This window comes from Desmodus rotundus, chromosome 7 (genome assembly GCF_022682495.2).
Source record: "Desmodus rotundus isolate HL8 chromosome 7, HLdesRot8A.1, whole genome shotgun sequence".
Taxonomy (NCBI): Eukaryota; Metazoa; Chordata; class Mammalia; order Chiroptera; family Phyllostomidae; genus Desmodus; species Desmodus rotundus.
In genome coordinates, this window is record NC_071393.1 from 135,958,445 (window position 1) to 135,976,339 (window position 17,895).

General features: G+C 52.3%; 1 protein-coding gene across 4 annotated transcripts in view; it reads left to right on the plus strand.

Moving 5' to 3' along the window:
- The window catches only part of TRAF3 (TNF receptor associated factor 3), a 98,364-nt gene that overhangs the window by 58,456 nt on the left and 22,013 nt on the right, over positions 1 to 17,895 (plus strand). For 3 of the 4 annotated variants that reach the window (XM_053928085.2, XM_053928084.2, XM_024568122.4), the window contains exon 2: positions 2,280 to 2,391. The exons of the other annotated variant lie outside the window; for it this stretch is intronic. The gene's annotated coding sequence lies outside the window, so the exon portion shown is untranslated. The remainder of the gene's footprint in view (positions 1 to 2,279; positions 2,392 to 17,895) is intronic. 4 annotated transcript variants of the gene reach the window in all.

Below are 17,895 nucleotides of genomic sequence, written 5' to 3' on the forward strand. Positions count from 1 at the left end.
GACGGGTAGGAGGGGTGGAGGTGTGGAACGGGCGGTCCCATACGCACATGTGGTGGATAAAAATCAGGAGGGACACCTCTGGAGTGCGGGATGCCAGCCCCGCACCAGACCACCCAGCCTAGGGTTCCAGTGTCAGGAGGGTAAGTCCCTACAACTTCTGGCTGTGAAAACCAGTGGGGGTTGGGGCGGTGAAAGAAGCTGCAGGATTCTCAGGAGTCTCCTCTTAAAGGGCCCACAACGGACTTAGGACTTACAGACTCACTCCCTCCAAGCCCCAGCACCAGGGCAGCATCTGGAGGGGCACCAGTGGCATATGGGGAGAAACCGAAGTGTCTGGCTTCAAGACCAGTGTAGGGGGACAGCTTACTCCCAAACTCCAGACGCCAGGCAGTGGCCATTGTCCCCCTTCTGAGTCCTCGCCCACACACAGCCACAGAGCGGCGAACACCACATCTAGGACTCCATCAGCCTCATGCACATGGGTTTTCCTCCTGGGCGAGTACTTCAGGCTCCGCCCCTTCCAACTCATAGGTGTGCTTTTCTACAACAGGTCCCACTACTAAGACGGAGTCAAAGCAGCTCTACCTAATACATAGAATCAAACACAGGGAGGCCTCCAAAACAAGGAGACAAATTAACATGGCCCAAATGAAAGAACAGAGCAAAGCTCCAGAAAAAGAACTAAACAGAATGGAGATAAGCAGCCTGTCAGATGAAGAGTTCAAAACACTGGTTATTAGGATGCTCAAGGAACTCACTGGGTGCTTTGATAGCATAAAAAAATAGGCCCAGGCAGAAATGAAGGTCATACTCAGTGAAATGAAGAATTTACAGGGAACCAACAGTGGAGTGGATGAAGCCGAGGATCAAATCAACAATTCAGAACATAGGAAGAAAAAAAACATTCAATTAGAAGAGCAAGAAGAAAAAAGAATAAATAAAAAACCAAGGAGAGGCTAAGGAGCCTCTGGGACAACTTCAGATGCTCCAACATGCAAATCACAGGGGTGCCAGGAGGAGGAGAGGAAGAGCAAGAAATTGAAATCTTACTTGAAAAACTAACGAAAGAAAACTTCCCTTCACTAATGGTGAAGGAAATACACATACAAGTCCAGGAAGCACAGAGAGTCCCAAACAAGTTGGACTCAAAGAGGACCACACCAAGATACATTATAATTAAAATGCCAAAGGTTAAAGATAGAATCTTAAAAGCAACAAGAGGAAAGCAGAGAGTAACCTACAAAGGAGTTCACATAAGACTGTCAGCTGATTTCTCAAAAGAAACCTTATAGGCAAGAAAGGGCTGGAAAGGAGTATTCCAAGTGATGAAAAGCAAGGACCTACAACCTAGATCAGGGGTGTCAGACTCATTTTCACTGGGGGCCACATCAGCCTCACAGTTGCCTTCAAAGGGCCAATTGTAATTTTAGGACTGTATAAATGTAACTACTCCTTAACTGGGAGCTGCCGCCGGGTAGAAACAAGGTGGAGGGCCAGATTCGGCCTGCGGGCCTTGTGTTTGCCACCCCATGACCTAGATTGTTCTACTCAGCAAAGCTAGCATGTAAAATGGAAGGGCAGGTAGAGAGCTTCCCAGACGAGGTAAAACTGAAGGAGTTCATCGTCACCAAGCCATTACTTTATGAAACATTACAGGGACTTATTTAAGAAAAAGACCAAAACTATGAACAATAAAATGGCAAAAAATACAAATCTATCAATTGAATCTAAAAAACTAAGCAAAGAAGCAGAACAGGAACAGAATCATAGATATGGAGATCATTTGGAGGGGTGGGGGAAGAGGGGGAAATGGGGGAAAAGGTGCAGAGAATTGGAAGCGTGAATGGCAGGTACAGAATAGATGGGGAGGCTCAGAATAGTAGGGGAAGTGGAGAAGCCAGAAGAATGATATGCGTGACCCATGGCCATGAACTGGGGTCGGGGGACTGCTGGGGCGGAGGGGGATAAAAGGAGAAAAATTGGGACAACTGTAGTAGCATAATCAATAAAACATTATAAAATAATAATCTTGCATTTAGTTTTATTCATGTGTAAAATTAATTCCTTTACATTGGATTTAAAAAGACTCTCCCTCAACATACCTTTAACTTCTAGCTTTAGCAATTTTTCTGTTAAGTAGGTACTTCCTCTAATAAACAAGTTTTTGTTAAAAAGTAAAAGTCTACTTGGATTGTTATTTTTTAAATTTTACATTTTGAAATTCTGTTTTTCAGCTCTTTTAAACTTGCCAGTTGACTGAGTACTGTTCTGACTTCTAGGTCAGGGGCTCCGCGCCGTTACTCGAAGACGGGCAGAGCTGACACGGCTTCGCGCTCTTCGCCGGAGGCTCCTCTCCCGGGACCGGGTCTGATCACAGCACAGGGCACTCAGGTATGCCACCCGAGACTTTTAATGGGATAGATTTCTCTCTTCTGCTGTGGCTGTCACGGCGGCGTCTATAGCAGATGTGTTTGAGCATCTTCCCTGCTCGTGGCGGTTTATTTTGGTCTGTGTCTGACCTCATGTTTGTTTATTCAAAACCAGCGTTGAACTTTGGGGATAGTAGACATTGTTATTCTGTGTAACGGCCCAGTAACGACGAATGAGTTTGCAGACCAAGGGTGGGGACATGCACCTCTGCCTCCCCGGGGCCCCCTTCCTGGGAAGGATGCCCGTGCGGTGCGGGAAGGGTGCCCACCTGTGGCTGAGCGTGGCGTCCTTTCCTAACAGGGACTGTGCTCCCTAAACTTACTCCTCTAGGAGTTTCAAAAGAAGCAAAACGCCCTGTGTTCCCGTCTCTAATTCGTGATTGAATGGCATTTTATATTTGAGATTAAGAACTCTTTAATATACTAAAACATTAAAATGAATATCAAATGGGTTTGAAATGTTTGCATCCAGAGTGAGGTTTCATGCAGAGATGTTTTTGATAAATTCATAAATATCAGGAAGACTGCTATTTAAAATTTCATTCATAATCACTGTACCATTCAGTTTTCCCCAATAGACTCGATTTTTTTAGTTTGTTTGAAGCAGAGGACAAATAATTGCAGTTAGCTGATGTGTTGCTGCTCTTCCCACACCTTTTCTCCTCGTACCTCCTTTGTTGGAGAAGCCAGCTGATCGCTTTGTGGTCAGAGTTCCCGTTTGGACTTTGCCATTTCCATCACACTTGTCCCTCTGCGCCCTGCGTTTCCCGGGACGTGGCAGGCGGGTCAGGAGGCTGAGCCCGCTCTGGCTCTGCGCACTGGCCAGGAGGTTTCTGGACTCGCAGACGGTCTCTCAGGTCACGAAGTGATGATGTCATACGTGTTACCATGCGCTCCGCCGTCCTTCACGGAGATACCTCTGAGAGAGACACCTCCCTTGCCCCCCGCAGGGAGAGTCCAGACGGGGTGCAGGGAAGGCCCGATGCCCTCTCCGGTCCGGTCCTCAGTGGGATGAAGTGCTCCGTGGCCCTGCGCCCCCGGGGCCCGGCGGTGATTTTAAGTATCACCGTAAGCTTAGGATGTGAATGCATGGTTCACCCTGCTTCCTGCGGCTACTGCCCTCACACACGCTGAAGCTGGGTCACTTTGAGTTGTCTCCTTGTCCTTCGCCTAGAACCCAGCTCCACCTTCCCCTGCTTTCCGCTATGGTGAGATGTTTCAGGTTCGGTTTGTGCTTTTCACCCCAGAATTGGCTGTTTTTCTGAGCAGCTCGGGGTCCCTTTTGTAGAAAATGGTATCTCGAGACCACAGTCTGCGTGCTGCGGGGGCTCGTTGGTGCAGGGCTGCTTATGGTTTCTAGGCCTTTCTGTGGGACCCCCAGGAAGGCACTCTTTAAATGAAAATGACATCGTGAGGCCCTGGCCAGGTAGTCGGTCGGTTACAGCGTCATCCCTATACACCAGTGTCTTGGGTTCGTCCCCGTTCAGGGCACGTACAAGAATCAACCAATGAATGCATCAAGTTCTCTTTTATGGAAGAGGGTAGCACATGGTAGAAGCTTTTCTCTACCTTGTTTTTTGTTTTTAATTTAACAGCCTGTGAGGCTCGCACCATCACCATCGTGTGTAGAGGTCCTCGTTCTTGCATTACAGTTACACAGTATTCCATCACATTGGATGTACTGTAGAAACATCCTCATGTTAAAAAGTATTTTGGCTTTCATCAGTGTGTCTCTCCTGCATGCGAGTCTGCATGGTTTTGCTCTTTGTCCAGGTGCACATTTCTCAGTAATGTGGGGGCCTTGCAAGCGCAGCGCTCGCCTGGGGCTGGTTTTCCTCACGTGGAAAAGGAGGCTGGACTAGAGCTCAGGATGGGCTGTGTCAGCTGGAAGAGACCGCTGCTGAGGCACCCGAGTCTGAGAAGGCCTTGCCGGCAACAGAACTCGCACCTGTGGCAGGGAGGTGGCGGCTGCAGGGAGAGCTCTGGGGAGGCTCTGTCCGGGACAGCTGGCTCTGGCTGTGCTGCTCCCTAGGATGGCAGCGGGTGGCTCTGGGTAGGGGGAGGTGGGTCGAATGGGCACAGAGACACTGAAGATGACCAGGTCCACGCTGGCTGCGGGACTGCACGGCACTTGTGCAGCTGCATACGGGGTGATCTTGTCTGGGAGCTGGGGGGGGGCGTGAAGAGCTAGAAGCTTACTGTGGGGGGGCCTGGGGGCGGGAAGATGGGGGCTGGAAGTTGGATTTCTGAGAGCGGCCCTGTGGGAGGGGCAGGGGAGGAGGAAGAGGTGCTGGGTCAGCACTGAGCAGCCTTGACAGGTAGAAGTGGGAGAGTGGGGGGCAGAAGGGGTTCTGAGCCGTGTTTTGTTGGAGCCTCATGCTTTCCTCCAGAAGTCGATGCAAACACAGTGACCCGCTCCTTCACGTCGCCAGGGTTCTTGCTTTTCACTCAGCACTTTCAAGGGCGCCTGACACTCCAGGATGTTGAACATCACTGCTCGCAGCTCAGCCCCGGGCTCGGCCTCAGGGGGCACCCTCCCGGAGCGCTGCCGCCTGCTTGTTGGTCAGTGGGCTGAGTGCTTCCTGTCCAGATGGTGAGGCAGGGGTGCAGCACAGGCACAGCACCTTCGCGTGTGGCTGGGGTGGCGTGAGTGCTCTAGAAAAGCCTGGATCGCAGGAGCCAAGGGGTGTCGGCCGTGCTAGGCCTCAAACAGCCGTTGTTTTCCTAAAGGATTGAAGTCCAAGTTTACACACATTGTTCTCACTGTGTACCTGCAGCTGTCTGCCTGCCTGCCTGTGTGTGTCTTTTTGTCTCTCTTAAGCGTGGCTTGTACTCTGTGATTATGATCTGCCCATTTGTCTGGATGAGAGTATAGTCCCCCTCTTGCCTTCCCATTGCTCTGGCCAGTTGGCCACAGGCCCCTCACTCTGTGGGGCATTTGGCACCAGGGTTGGGACCAGAATCTGTGCTGAGATGTCGGTGTGACTGGACTGCCAGAAACTTACAACAGGCACACCTGTCTGCCAGTGGTTCCTCCCTCCCCCTGTACGGCATCTCTTGGATGAGACTTTAACTTCCCTGCTGGGTTGACGTTGAGCTCGTTTTTCACGTCCCTGAGTATTGAGTACTTTCTTGCTGGCAGGAGCCATTTTCTTTGTTTATCTGATGCTTCCCTTTTTTGGTTTTCCCCGGGCTTTCCCGTTTTGGAACACCCTTTGTCAGCAGATGTTACTTTTGTTTCCAGTTTTTAATCTCCAAGTAAAATGGAGCTGGGCTGAAGTCACAGAAGCAGGGACCTGCAGTAAGTCAGTGGAGTGGCAATTGCAGCGGAAGTGGAGGGGCCCAGCCCCAGCCCCTCGCTGGCCTCTGAGCACGGCCTGCCCCAGCTGCGAGGGGCTTCCTGAGCAGCTGGCGGGAAACTAACATTCATAAACCGATTTTCTCGAACAGGGGTTTTTTCATTTGGGTAAAAATATGGCCTCAAAATATAATAAATTCATGCCCAAACACGTAGCAAACAGTAATGTAGTAACACAGTAATCTTTTGAGTTGTCAGGTTTATTTGTTTCTAATTGAGTTCACTGGGGCACAACCCAGTAAAACACCGTCTGCACCTGCACCTCAGTTATGTGCCCATCACCCCAGCAGAGTCTGCCCCCCACCGTCCCCGCTCCCCCTCTTTGCCCACCTCCAGCTGCCGCCCTCCCTGTTCTCCTCCGCCTGTCACCGCTGTTGTCTGTGTGTTGTAAATGTGTTTTCTTTTGCTTAACCCCCCCCCCCCCCCCCCCCCCCCGTCATCCAGTCCCTTAACCCCTCCCCTCTGACAGCTGTGAGTCTGGTCCACGTGTGGCTGCCTCCAGCACCAGCAGCTCTGCCCAGAGGGGACTGCAGCGGCCAGCCCTGGCCCTGAGCAGGCCGCGCGCTGCGCACCCGGGACGCAGCTCCCAGGCTGCTGACTCCTGGTGGCTCTGCTCTTGGCGGCTCCTCAGCTCCCGGGGCAGGGACTTGGGTGCCCGTTTTCGGTCACCCACTCCCCTGTCACAGTTTCCTGGGCACTCTCTTTGCGTGATGTGCCTGTGGCTGCCGTTGCGCAGAGCCTTTCTCTTTCTGTGCGTGGAAGCAGGCATCCCCTGCCCAAACTTGATGCCGAAGTGAGGATCAGTCACCGGGGGAAGGCCCCAGGTCGCACCCCCGGCACGGCCGCTGCCCTCACCAGAGGCACAGTCTCTGCATGTTGCGAGCGCCGAGCTGCTTCCCCACACGAGGCTGCTGACACTGGTCTGCAGGTCCCTGCAGGCTGCGTCCTCCACCACCTGTGCAATGCACTTGACCGAGCTCACGCGGCTTTTCTTCCATCAACACAATCGTTATCAATATTATAGAATGTCATTAATCTGTAAGCGTCACACCTAAACTTTAGGGTTAAGGTAGAATTTAACTTTTTATACCGTGTATAAGCAAGTGAGGAAAAGTATTTATACTTAAATCAAGGAATCTCATCACAGGTTCCCACCACCCCCCATTTGGGAAGGTCCCTAAGATGCGGCTCTGCTTGCTGACTCCCCTGCCAGCAGCCGGCCCCCATGCGGGCCCACCGGGGCTCCTGGCCCGTCTCAGCTCGGTGTGACTGGCCAGGTTTAGTTACAGATTAGACATTATCCACAGATATTTTTGAAAAATTTAGCATTTTGATTTTATGTTTATTTCAGAGAGTTATAATAAGAACCAAGGAACTTCTTTTTTTAACAGAGGTTTTTAGTTTGGGGACCTTTGTCCACGGCATTCACTGTTGTAGCCGGACTCCCAGCAGGCCCCGTTGTTCGGCCTGGGGCCCAGTGGCAGCTGGCCGCAGGGGTGTCCGTGGGCCCCAGCCCCAGTGCGCCCCATGTCAGGTGTGGGAGGGTGTCCTTCGGCCACTTGTTCCTCCTTACTTCTCCGCCCTGAATGTACAGGGTCGTTTCCTCAAGCCCAGGTTTTCATTGCCTCTGACGTCTTCACTCCTCGCCAGAGTTTCTGTTGAAATCCATCGAACGATGCGAGGTTCTTTGCTCTAAACGTGGACAGAATTGCATGGTATCAGGTTCACATGTGCTGAGCATTTCCAGTGTTGTTGCTGCTGCTGTGTTCCTGCCGGGGTCGATGAGCAGGGTGTCAGGCTGCCTGTGATGCAGCCAGGTTCGGGTGTCTCCGCTCCTTAGACCTCTCATTTTTCATTAGAAGTGTTTCTTACATTTTGTAAGGAAAGTCAATCACTCAAACCATTTGGAGTACACAATTCAGTGGTTTTTAGTACACTCCAGTGTTGTACAGCTGTGACCACCAGCATTTTCCCAAAAAGGGCCTCCGTGCCCACGAAGAAGCCACTGGTTCCTTATGCTGTCCCGGCCCCAGCCTCTGGCAGCCACCACCTCGCCACCACCTGTTTCTGCGGACCTGCCTCCTCTGGGTTTTTCACGCACCGAGTCACACCATGTGCGGCCGTGTTCTGGCGCTCCCCACGCAGCAGGACGGTCTTGAGGTCTGTCCGTGAGGCGGCACCGATCTTCCAGTCCTTTCTGCGGCCAAAGAAGAGCAGCACATCATGTGTGCGTGCTGTCTTCCGTTGCCATTTCCTGGCGGACATCTGGGCCGTTACTACCTTTTGTGTATTGGCTGTTGTTAGTATTTGTTCGTGGATATTGCTGCGTGGCCCTTCACGTGCAAACCCTCGTGTGAACACGTGTTTCGGGTCCTCCGGGTGCACGGGGTGGGATTGCAGGCTCGTGCTGTGGCTTGGTGTTCAGCTTTCCGCCGGCCTGCCGAACTGGCCCACTCAGTGGCCACCCCGCTTTATCTTCTCACCAGTGGCGTCTTCGAGTGCCGATTCAAGCACTGTAGTCACTCGCGGGTTTGCGGTGGTAGCTCACTGAGGTTTTGATTGGTATTTCCCTAATGACTAATGGTGTTGAAATCCTTTCATATGCTTGTCAGCAGTTTCTATCTTCTGAGGAGAAATGTTCACTCAGATCTTTTGCCCATGTTTTAACTGGGCTTTTGTCTTCTTGTTGTTGAGGTGTAGGAGGCCTCACGCATGCTGAATACCAGGCCCTGCCAGGTGTCAGCTTTGGAGATGTTTTCTCCCGTCTCGGTCTTGTCTTTGCACGTTCGTGGTGATGTCCTTTCATGTTCGGAGTTCTCCGGTTTGCTGAGGTCCAATTCACCTGTGTCTTTGGTTGATTTTGCTTTTGCTGTCATGTTTAAGAACCCTTTGCCGTGTTCAAGGTCACGAGGAGTTACCCCTGTGTTTCTCCTGTGGGTTTTCCGGTGTTAGCTCTTGCAGTTCCGTTCTTGTTCTGTTTTGGGGTTAGATTGTGTATACGGAGTGAGGTGGGGGTCCAGGTTTACTCTCCTGCCTGTGGTTCCCCTGAAGTCCCAAAGGCTATTTTTTCCCACTTCGTGGTCTTGGCATCGTTGTCTAAAATCATTTGGCCATAGCTCTGGCTGGTGCGGCTCAGTTGGTTGAGTGCCGTCTCACAAACTGAAAGGTCCCTGGTTCGATTCCCAGTCAGAGCACATGCCTGGGTTGTGGGCCAGGTCCCAGTGGGGGGCGTGCAAGAGGCAACCAGTCTATGTTCTTTCACACATCGATGTTTCTCTCCGTCTCTTTCTCCTTCCCTTGTCCTCTCCCTGAAAAGAAATAAATAAAATCTGTTTTAGAAAATCATTTGGTTGTGGATGTATGGGCTTATATCTGGACTCTAAGTTCTATTCTGTTGGTCTACATGTCTCTCCTTATGCTGGTATTAGAGTTTTGATTATTGTAAGTTTTAAAGCAGTAAGTTTGAGATGGGTGAGTCTTCCAACTTTTTCTTTTTCAATATTGTTTTGGCTTTTGGGGTCCCTTGCCATTCCATGTGAATTTGAAGGTCAGATTTTTCTCTTCTGCAAAAGAAAGGCCATTAGAGTTTTGGTAGGACTGTTAATCCCAGATCACTTTGGGTAGTGTATTGGTCAGAGTGCTCCAGAGAAACAGCCGTGTGTGTGTGTGTGTGTGTGTGTGTGTGTGGAAAGAGACACTCTAAGGAAGTGGCTCTCAGGCAATTATGGAGGCGGGTGGTTCCCGAGATGCATAGGAGGCGTTGGCAAGCTGGCGAGCCAGTGGCTTAGTTCCTGTCCAAGGCCAGCAGGGTTGGGACCCAGGAGGAGCTGGTATTTCAGTCCAAACCCGAAGGCAGGAAGAAGTAAGTGTCTCAGTGTGAAGGCAGTCAGGCAAAAAAGGACCCTCTTCTCTCGGGGGAGGTGCAGTCTTCTTGTTCTGTCCAGACTGACTGGGGAGGTCCGCCCACACTGGGGAGGGCAGTCTGCTCTACTCAGAGACCTCTCGGGTTGTTGACCTCATCCAGAAACACCCTCACAGAAACACCTAGAATAATCGTTGTGCATCTCCAGGTGCCCCGTGCCCCGTTCCAGGTGACAGGTAGAAGTAACCATCACAAGTAGTATTTGCCTTTGTAATGATGCAAAGTCTTCCCATCCGTGTACGTAGGTTTGTTTCGGAATAAACAATGTCCTGTTCTTTAATTGTGTCTCTCTCTTTTTTTTTTTAACTTTTAGCAGTTATTTTGTAGTCTTCTGTGAACAGATCTTTCACCTCACTGGTTAAGCTTATTCCTAGGTATTTTATTCTTTTAGATGCTTTTGTAAATGGAATTCCCTTTTTAGGTTGTTTCTTGCTGGGTAACACAAGTGATGCTTCTGTGCTGGTCCCATATCCTGCAACTTTAATGAGTTCATTTATTAGCTGTAGTTGTTTTCTTATGAAGTCTTTGGGCTTTTCTATATGTAGGATCAGGACATTTGTGAATATAGATGCTGTTACTTCTTCCTCTCTAATTCAGATACCTTCGATTTCTTTTTCTTGCCTAATTGCTCTAGCTGAACCTCCAGCATGATGTCGAATAGAAGTGGGGAAAGCAGGATCCTTTCCTTCTCCCTGATCTCGGTGGGGGGCGGGGGGAGCCTGCCGTCTTCCGTCAGGTGCGGGCTGTTCATGGATGTGCTTTATTGTGTCGAGCATCTTCCTTTTATTCCCTGTTTTCTGAAGGTTTTTTTTTTTTTTTTTATCATGAAGGGGTGTTGGATTTTGTCAGATGCCTTTTCTACGTGGATTGAGATGGTCATGTGCTGTTTTCCCCCTTGTCGTATGAAAGCAGTCATTACACTGATTGGTTTTCTTACATCGAGCTGCCCTTGCCTTTCTGGGGCAAATCCCACTGCGTCATGCTGTGTAATACCTTTTAGAGGCTGTTGGATTCAGCGTTCTCGTATTTCGGTGGTAATCTCCTTCATTTCTGCAGGATAGCTTTGCTTGAAACAGGACTTTACTTTTTTCAACCCTCTGAATGCTGCCCCATTGTTCTGCATCCTCCACCGTTTCTGATGAGATATAAACTATTAATTGTATTGAGGAAACTTTTGTATGTGAGGAGTTGCTTCTCTTTTGCTACTTTCAAAATTCTCTTTTATCAGTTTGATTAGAACATGGGGATCTCTTGGAGTTCATCCTGAAAAAAACTTTTTTGTTGTTGTTGAGATTCCTGGATGTGCAGATTAATATTTTAAACCAAATACGGGAAGTTTTTGTTTATTATTTTTTCATATGTTCTTTTCACCCCTTTCTCTCCCTCATCTCCCTTCCGGGACTTTTATAATATACAAGGTCTGTGCAGGAAAAGTCCACCATTATTAGTGTGACGAGAACAGCGTGTGCAGCAGCAGTGTGACCCGGCAGCCAAGGACAGTGGACGGGAACGCGCGTGTGAACAGTGACGACGTCACTGCACTAGTCAGCGGGGGTGGCAGACGCCATTGAGTGAGCGTGTGCACTGTGTGGCCGTCACATTCAAAGTGAGCAAGTAGAGCAACAAATCTGCATCCAATTTTGCATTAAGCTCGAACATTCCTCCACAGAAACTATTCCAATGATTCAGAAGGTCACAGCTCTGGGCAGCTGGTGACTGCCAGCTTTATCACGACAATGTGCCTGCTCATGCCTCACATCTGCTGCAGAGTTTTTTGTCAAAACATCAAGTCACCCAGGTGACTCGGTCCCCTGCAGCCCAGATGTGGTGCCCTGTGACTTCTGGCTTTTCCCCAAATTAAAATCACTTTTGAAAGGGAAGAGATGGCAGACCGTCGATGAGATTCAGGAAAATACGACCAGGCAGCCGATGGCGACTGGGAGAACCCAGGGAGCCTACTTGGAAGGGGACTGAGGTGTCATTGTCCTGTGTACAGTGTTTCTTGTGTCTTCTTCGTAAATGCCCGTATTGCTCACAGTGCGTGGCTGGACACTTTCTGGACAGGCCTCGTAGGTGCGGTGTGATTGATGGTGCCCCGCAGGGGTTTGAGGCTCTGTTCGTGGTTTTCGCTACTTTTCCTCCGTTGCTGAGACTGGAGTAAACTCACTTGCCTCATCTCGAAATCTCACTGAGCTGTTTGCAAGTTCTTTCTTCCCCTCTTCTGCTTAGTCCTGCCGCTGAGTCCCCGGGGTGAGTTTTTCGTTTTAGTCATTGTGATTTTTAACTCCAGAATTTGTACTTGATTTCTTTAAAAATTTATCTTTATCGATAATCTCTGTTCCGTGAGACACCGTTCTGGTGGCCTCTTCCAGTTCTTCAGACATGGTTGTCTCTATCACTTCGGACCCGTGCGGAACGCTCATTTAAAGTCTTCGTACGGCAGACGTCTGGGTTTTCCTCCGAGAGCTCCTGTTACTTACCCTGTTTTTCCTGCGTTTCTTTTCGTGCCTCACAGTCCTGTGTTGAAAACTGGACATGTGGGCTGTGGTGAGTGCTGATCGGGACACAGAGCTCAGCTGCTGTCCGTGCGCGGGCTTTGCCGAGGCGGCTTCGCAAAGCTCTTGGTCCTCGTCACGTTGCTCATTGGAGCCTCTATTCCGTGAGGGCCGTGGTCAGCTGGTGAGCGGATGGAGGCTTCTGTTAAGTGCCTGGAGCCAGAATTAACTTCCACTCCCTTCCCTTGACAGCCCTGCCTTCATTTCCTTCCCGCAGGTGCGGAGCCAGAGGCCGGAGGCCGGCCCTCTCGGCTTCCTCCCGGCTGGCACACGGCCCTGGGCCCGTGCAGGCCCCTGGATCCCGGCAGTACGAGCCTTACTTCCCAGCATTTCCTCTCAGCCTTTTTGGTGGTCTGCTGTTTGCCTCAACTCTCATCGATTGCCCCGGGCAGCAGCAAATGATACTCTGACCTGTAGATGTTTCTAGTAACACCCCCTGCCCTGCCCCCGGCCACCAGCAGCCGCCTCAGCACTGAGAGGGTACTGGGGTGGGTGCGGTAAAGCCCGGCCCTGTGAGCTGGTCTACGGAGCCACCCGATCGGCTAGAACAACCAGCAGAAGTCTCTACACTCGGGGTCTGTTCAGTTCTCCGCATGCCCTCCATCAGGCACCTGTGCGGGTCGCAGGCGTGTTCCCTCAGGCCACGACCTCCAGGGGAATGGGCCGGGGTGAGGCCAGGTGCTGCTGAGTCCTCCGTTCTTACCAAGACTAGGTCATTTCTCTTGGTTAAGTGTTCCTCTAATTCCTGCAAGCTTTTACTTAGTTTCGCAGGTCCCAAAACAGTTATTTCTGACAGGTGTGCCAGTTTTTCTCTTGCTTTTGTGGAAGGGTGGACTTTTGGGGTTCCTCACTCAGGTGTTTCTGCTGACTTCACTTACTGTGACGTCTGGGGCTGGCGTTGCAACCAGTTCTGAGTTCGCCTGGTGCACGGACACCCCGGCTGATTCCAGAAAAGAATTCCAGGTGCTCACGGAGCTCAGCGTTGCTCCTGTCCGCCGCGTGCCTGCTGGCTGGCGGCCACGCTGGTGGAAACCTTGCCCTCCCTCACGGCTCCTGGGGGCTTGGCCCTCCACAGAGCACTGCTGTCTCCTCCCGTGAGCTGGAGGCTCCACTCCCCCGTTTCATGTGGGGTCCCTAGGCAGGGTCATCTGGGGTTCCTCCTTCACGTGACTGTGTGTGGCTTTAATTCCACGCTGGCGCCCCGCTTTAGGAGTGCTTGCTACTGCCTGCGTCTGAGCTGAGTGTGGAGGACCTGCCTCCAGGGCCGGTCTTCCTGAACCCAGAGCTCCCTTTTCCTCGGGACACGACACGTGGAATTTGTCTCACCTGAAGACTTGCAGACTCTGTTCCCACTGTCCTAAATGTTTGCGGAGGTGAGGAGGCGCTGCTTACGCTTCACCTGGGAACTGACTCCTGGTGGTGACAGTTGGTGGCTGGTGGAGGCTGGGGTTGCCGGGAACCAGAGAACACTGCCCGTCCAGCAGTGCTGGCGCCTGCCCAGGCGTCTCGCTCCTGCTGTCCTGGGGCCCCCTAAGGTCGCCCTCATTGGCCGTCCCGTGGACATGGGAGGCCCTGGGGCCAGCCCCGGGCTCGCATGTTTCTGCCCTGAGTCAGCCTTTGTTCGGGAGGTGTGTCTCCCGGGGCAGCTCGAGCCTGTTTCACACGGTGGCTCGTTTGCTGGTTTCATTGGAGCAGAATCTCCTGTTGAAAACGATTCTGTGGTAAAATTAGAACTATTTCCTTTTTATTTAAGCTGCATAAATTTATTAAAGCTTTGTAGACATTTAACAACGTACCGTATTTTGCCGTGAACAGTGCGTACCGCGTCCCACGCTTGTGTGCTCATTACACAGGGTGTTGTAATGCCCGTGGTGTGCAATCATTATACCCATGTATGACGCGCGTCCTTATTTTTCCCTCAGCAATTTGGGCAAAAGAGTACACATTATACACGGCAAAATACGGTCCTGATGTCAGAAACATAAATTCTTAATATGAACTCCAGAAATGCAAGCAGTCCCAGGAATTCCATTTCAAAGGCTTTGAAAAGAGCTCCTAGAGCAAGGTCAGTCTCACCTTCTTTGTCACACTGGTGCTTCGAGCGCTGTGACCATCACCGCTTCCCCACTGACCCCCTGGCCTGACAGGTCAGCCATTGGGAATGCAGACAGGTGAGGGTCTCCTACCCTGTTTACCTGAAGGCAGCAGGCTCCCCGCTGACCCCCTGGCCTGAAAGGTCAGCCAGCAGGGATGTGGACAGGTGAGGGTCTCGTATCCGTGTTTACCTGAAGGCAGCAGGCTCCCCGCTGACCCCCTGGCCTGAAAGGTCAGCCAGCAGGGATGTGGACAGGTGAGGGTCTCGTACCCTGTTTACCTGAAGGCAGCAGGCAGCACCAGGTTTCCCGTGTGGTGGAACGCCGGCTCTCTCTGCACCCTCTGAGTGGGACCCCTTTGGACTCCTGTCCTCCCCACTCCAGGCCCTCGGTCCTCGCCCGTGGGGTCGGTGTCGGGAGTGACACCCTGGCGGCTTTGCCATGACTGCTTTCTGTCTTGCTTCCGTGTGTGCTCGGCTGCCCCTTTTTCATCCGTGTCTCCTGTGAGCTACTCTTAAGTATTTTTAATAAAAGGCCAAGGCCCATGATAATTAGGAACTCCTCATTAAAAGGTGTAAGCAAAGTTAGAGTTGAGCCGTGGGCTGTGGGGAAGAACTTGCACCCGACAGAGGGTCAGCGGTCAGAGCATCTGCCTGGGCCCCGCAAGTCAGTGTGGTAGCAAGTCAGTGTGGCAAGAGACGGCAAGCTGGTTAAAAACGGCCAGAAGACAGAATGGGGCATTTCTCAGACAGAAGGACACAGGGGGTCCATGACGTGTGGAGAGATGCCAGCACCACCTGGTTATCAGAGTGAGGAAGAGAGAGACCGTCGGGCGTGCCACGAGGCTGGCGGGAGTGAAGGTTTCTGGTGCCACCCAGGGTGGGTGTGGACAAGGAGCCGAGGAAACACGTGTGCCGCTTTGCCAGGGGGCAGCGGGCGGGGCTGGCCACTGGCCACGCCCACAGCCTGCAGAGCCACGCCCTTCTGCACTCTGGGTGCCCCGGGGGTCGGAGTTCATTCTGTCAAGGGTGGGATGGGGACTGTGCTAGGCTTTGCAGACCACACACGGTCTCGTCACTTTCGTCACTTTCGTCACTTCATTGTCCTTGTTTCATGTTTGCTCGACCCCTAAAGATCTGCAAAAGTGCCTTAGCTCAAGGGCCTGACAGAAGCTGGCTGCTGGCTGGGTTTGGCCCGCTGCCTGTCTGCTACACCCTGAGCCCTGAGCTGGAGGACGTGTCCTAGGGAAACTCGAGCGAGGGCCCGAGACAGGCAGGCGAGGGTGACAGGAGCTGGCACAGCGTGACTGGGCGTAGGTGTGCACCTCGTGGCCTTGTTACACAGCAGTGAAAGTGAGTGAGGCCCGCCTGCTACACACAGGAAACCCAGAAGAATGATTGTAATGCGCGTGGCCGAGGACACAGATGGTGTGGCATCGTTTCTATGAAGTTAAAAGCAGGTAAAGCTGTACCGTGCAGGAAGAAAAGTGCAAGAGGGTTATAATGCATGTCCAGACGGACAGGGACTGCAGAGGGCAGGCGGGTGGCCAAGGAAGGTGCAGACGGGGGACGGCGCACAGACGGCGCGTTGAGGGTTTGTTGTCCCGTTGTGATCTGACCTGGCACGTGCCTTCCACATACTGTCGCACATGTCAGCTGATACATTTATTAGAAAGGACACCAGCAAGGTAGAGCTTAGAACTGGTCCTCCCGAGATCCCTGAAGCAGTGTGTCTGTCCCCGAGCTCTGCCCAGGGACCCCCGGGAGGGAGGGAGGCGGGGGTCAGAGTGGCTGCTGTGGGGTGACTGCCAGCCCAGCCCCGGCAGAGGCCCGGGAGTGGCTGTCTCCGTGCTCAGCCGCGGCGCCACCGCTGACCCCGAGTGTAGGGCACGTGGCCCCTTCCCATCAAGTGGTCCTGCAGCCTAGTCTGAAAGCCGGTGAGCACCAGCAGGGCTCACTCTGCTTCCTTGCTGTGTCCGTCCTCTGCCACTGCCTGGCCTTGCACAGTGAGCTTGACGTCAGCAGGCACGGGCTCCTGAGGGTTGTCGTTTTGTCTGTTCCGGGCCATTCTGCTCGCATCCTGTGTGACTCTCAGGTTCAGCTTGTGAATTTCTGCAGGGAAGCTCAGGCGGCCCATGTGGGGGGGGTGGAGTCTGTAGCTGGGTTAGAGTAGAGCTGCCATCCCGGGCCGTGTCCCAGCTGCACTCACAGCTGCGCTCTGCCGTGGTCGGGGTGCACCTCCTCCCAGCCTTCGGTTACATTGTTCCTGGATGTTGTATTCTTTCTGATGTTTTTTTCATTTTATTGCTTTTTTAAAGATTTTATTTATTTTTTAGAGAGAGGGGAAGGAAGGGAGAGGGAGAAAAACATCAGTGTGTGAGAGATACATTGATTAGTTGCCTCTCGCATGCCCCTAACCAGGGACCCAGTCTGCAACTCAGGCATGTGCCCCGACCGGGAATAGAACCTGCGACACCTCCAGCTTGCAGACAGCCTGGCACTCAATCCACTGAGCCACACCAGCCAGAGCTCTTTCCGATGTTACTTTAATGGATTGTTTTCTTTTTTTTGTTTTAACTGTCCTTTTTTTTATTATTGAATTTTCTTCCATTGCCATTTAGTCCATTTACTCCCCCTCCCCCTGTCAATCACCACACTGTTGTCCACTCCCACGTATCCTCCTTCCTCAGTTCCCCGCCTGCTCCCCTCTCCTTAAACGGACTGTTTTCTTAGTTTCGTTTTTGGGTTGTTCGTTGCTAGTGCTAGAAACACTGTTTTCACATGTTGATGTTTACATACTGAGTTGCATCCTGCAGCTTTGCCGAACTGGTTCATATTCGTTCAACTGGTTTCTGGTTCATTCTTTACCATGTTCTGTATCATGTCCTCTGAAAATAGAAATAGTTTTACTCCTTCCTTTCCAGTCTGGATGCCTTTCATTTCTCTCTCTTGCCTGATTGCCGGGAAGGGGCATTTCGCAGAAAGGCTTTGGGCTGTCTCAGGTGAGGAAGAGTCCGCATGTGTTGAGCGCCTGCCCGGTTGGCCAGAGGACGTCCCTCTGTGTGGCTGGCACTGCGGGCCTAGGGGAGGTACTCCACACGGGTGCCTCCAGGGGTGGGGAGCCCTGCAGACTGGGGCAGGCGCTGTGCCGAGGACTCGCCCTGGAGAGGGGCTCCCGTTGTCCCTGCAGCCCCCCCCCCCCCCCCCCGTCGCAGTTGCCGGTCGTCTTCTCCGAGAGCGTGTGCGGGGACAATCTGCCGGAAAGCCTGCCCCCACATGCGTCAGGCACGCCCAGGTGTAAAACACGTGGTGCTCTGTACAGATGTCACGAGCAGACCAACCCGGGCACAGTCCTTGGAGCGGCCTGGAGCGGCCGTGCCATGGTGTGTGGCGCCTTCGCAGAGCTGTGCAGCCGCCCCCATCAGCACCGTCCATGTGTGGCCGATCCATGCTTCTCTTGCTCATCTCTCACTTGCCTCACCCCGGCGAGCGGCCCCGTGCCTGGCAGTAGACCTCACCACCCCAGCCCTGCCCACCAG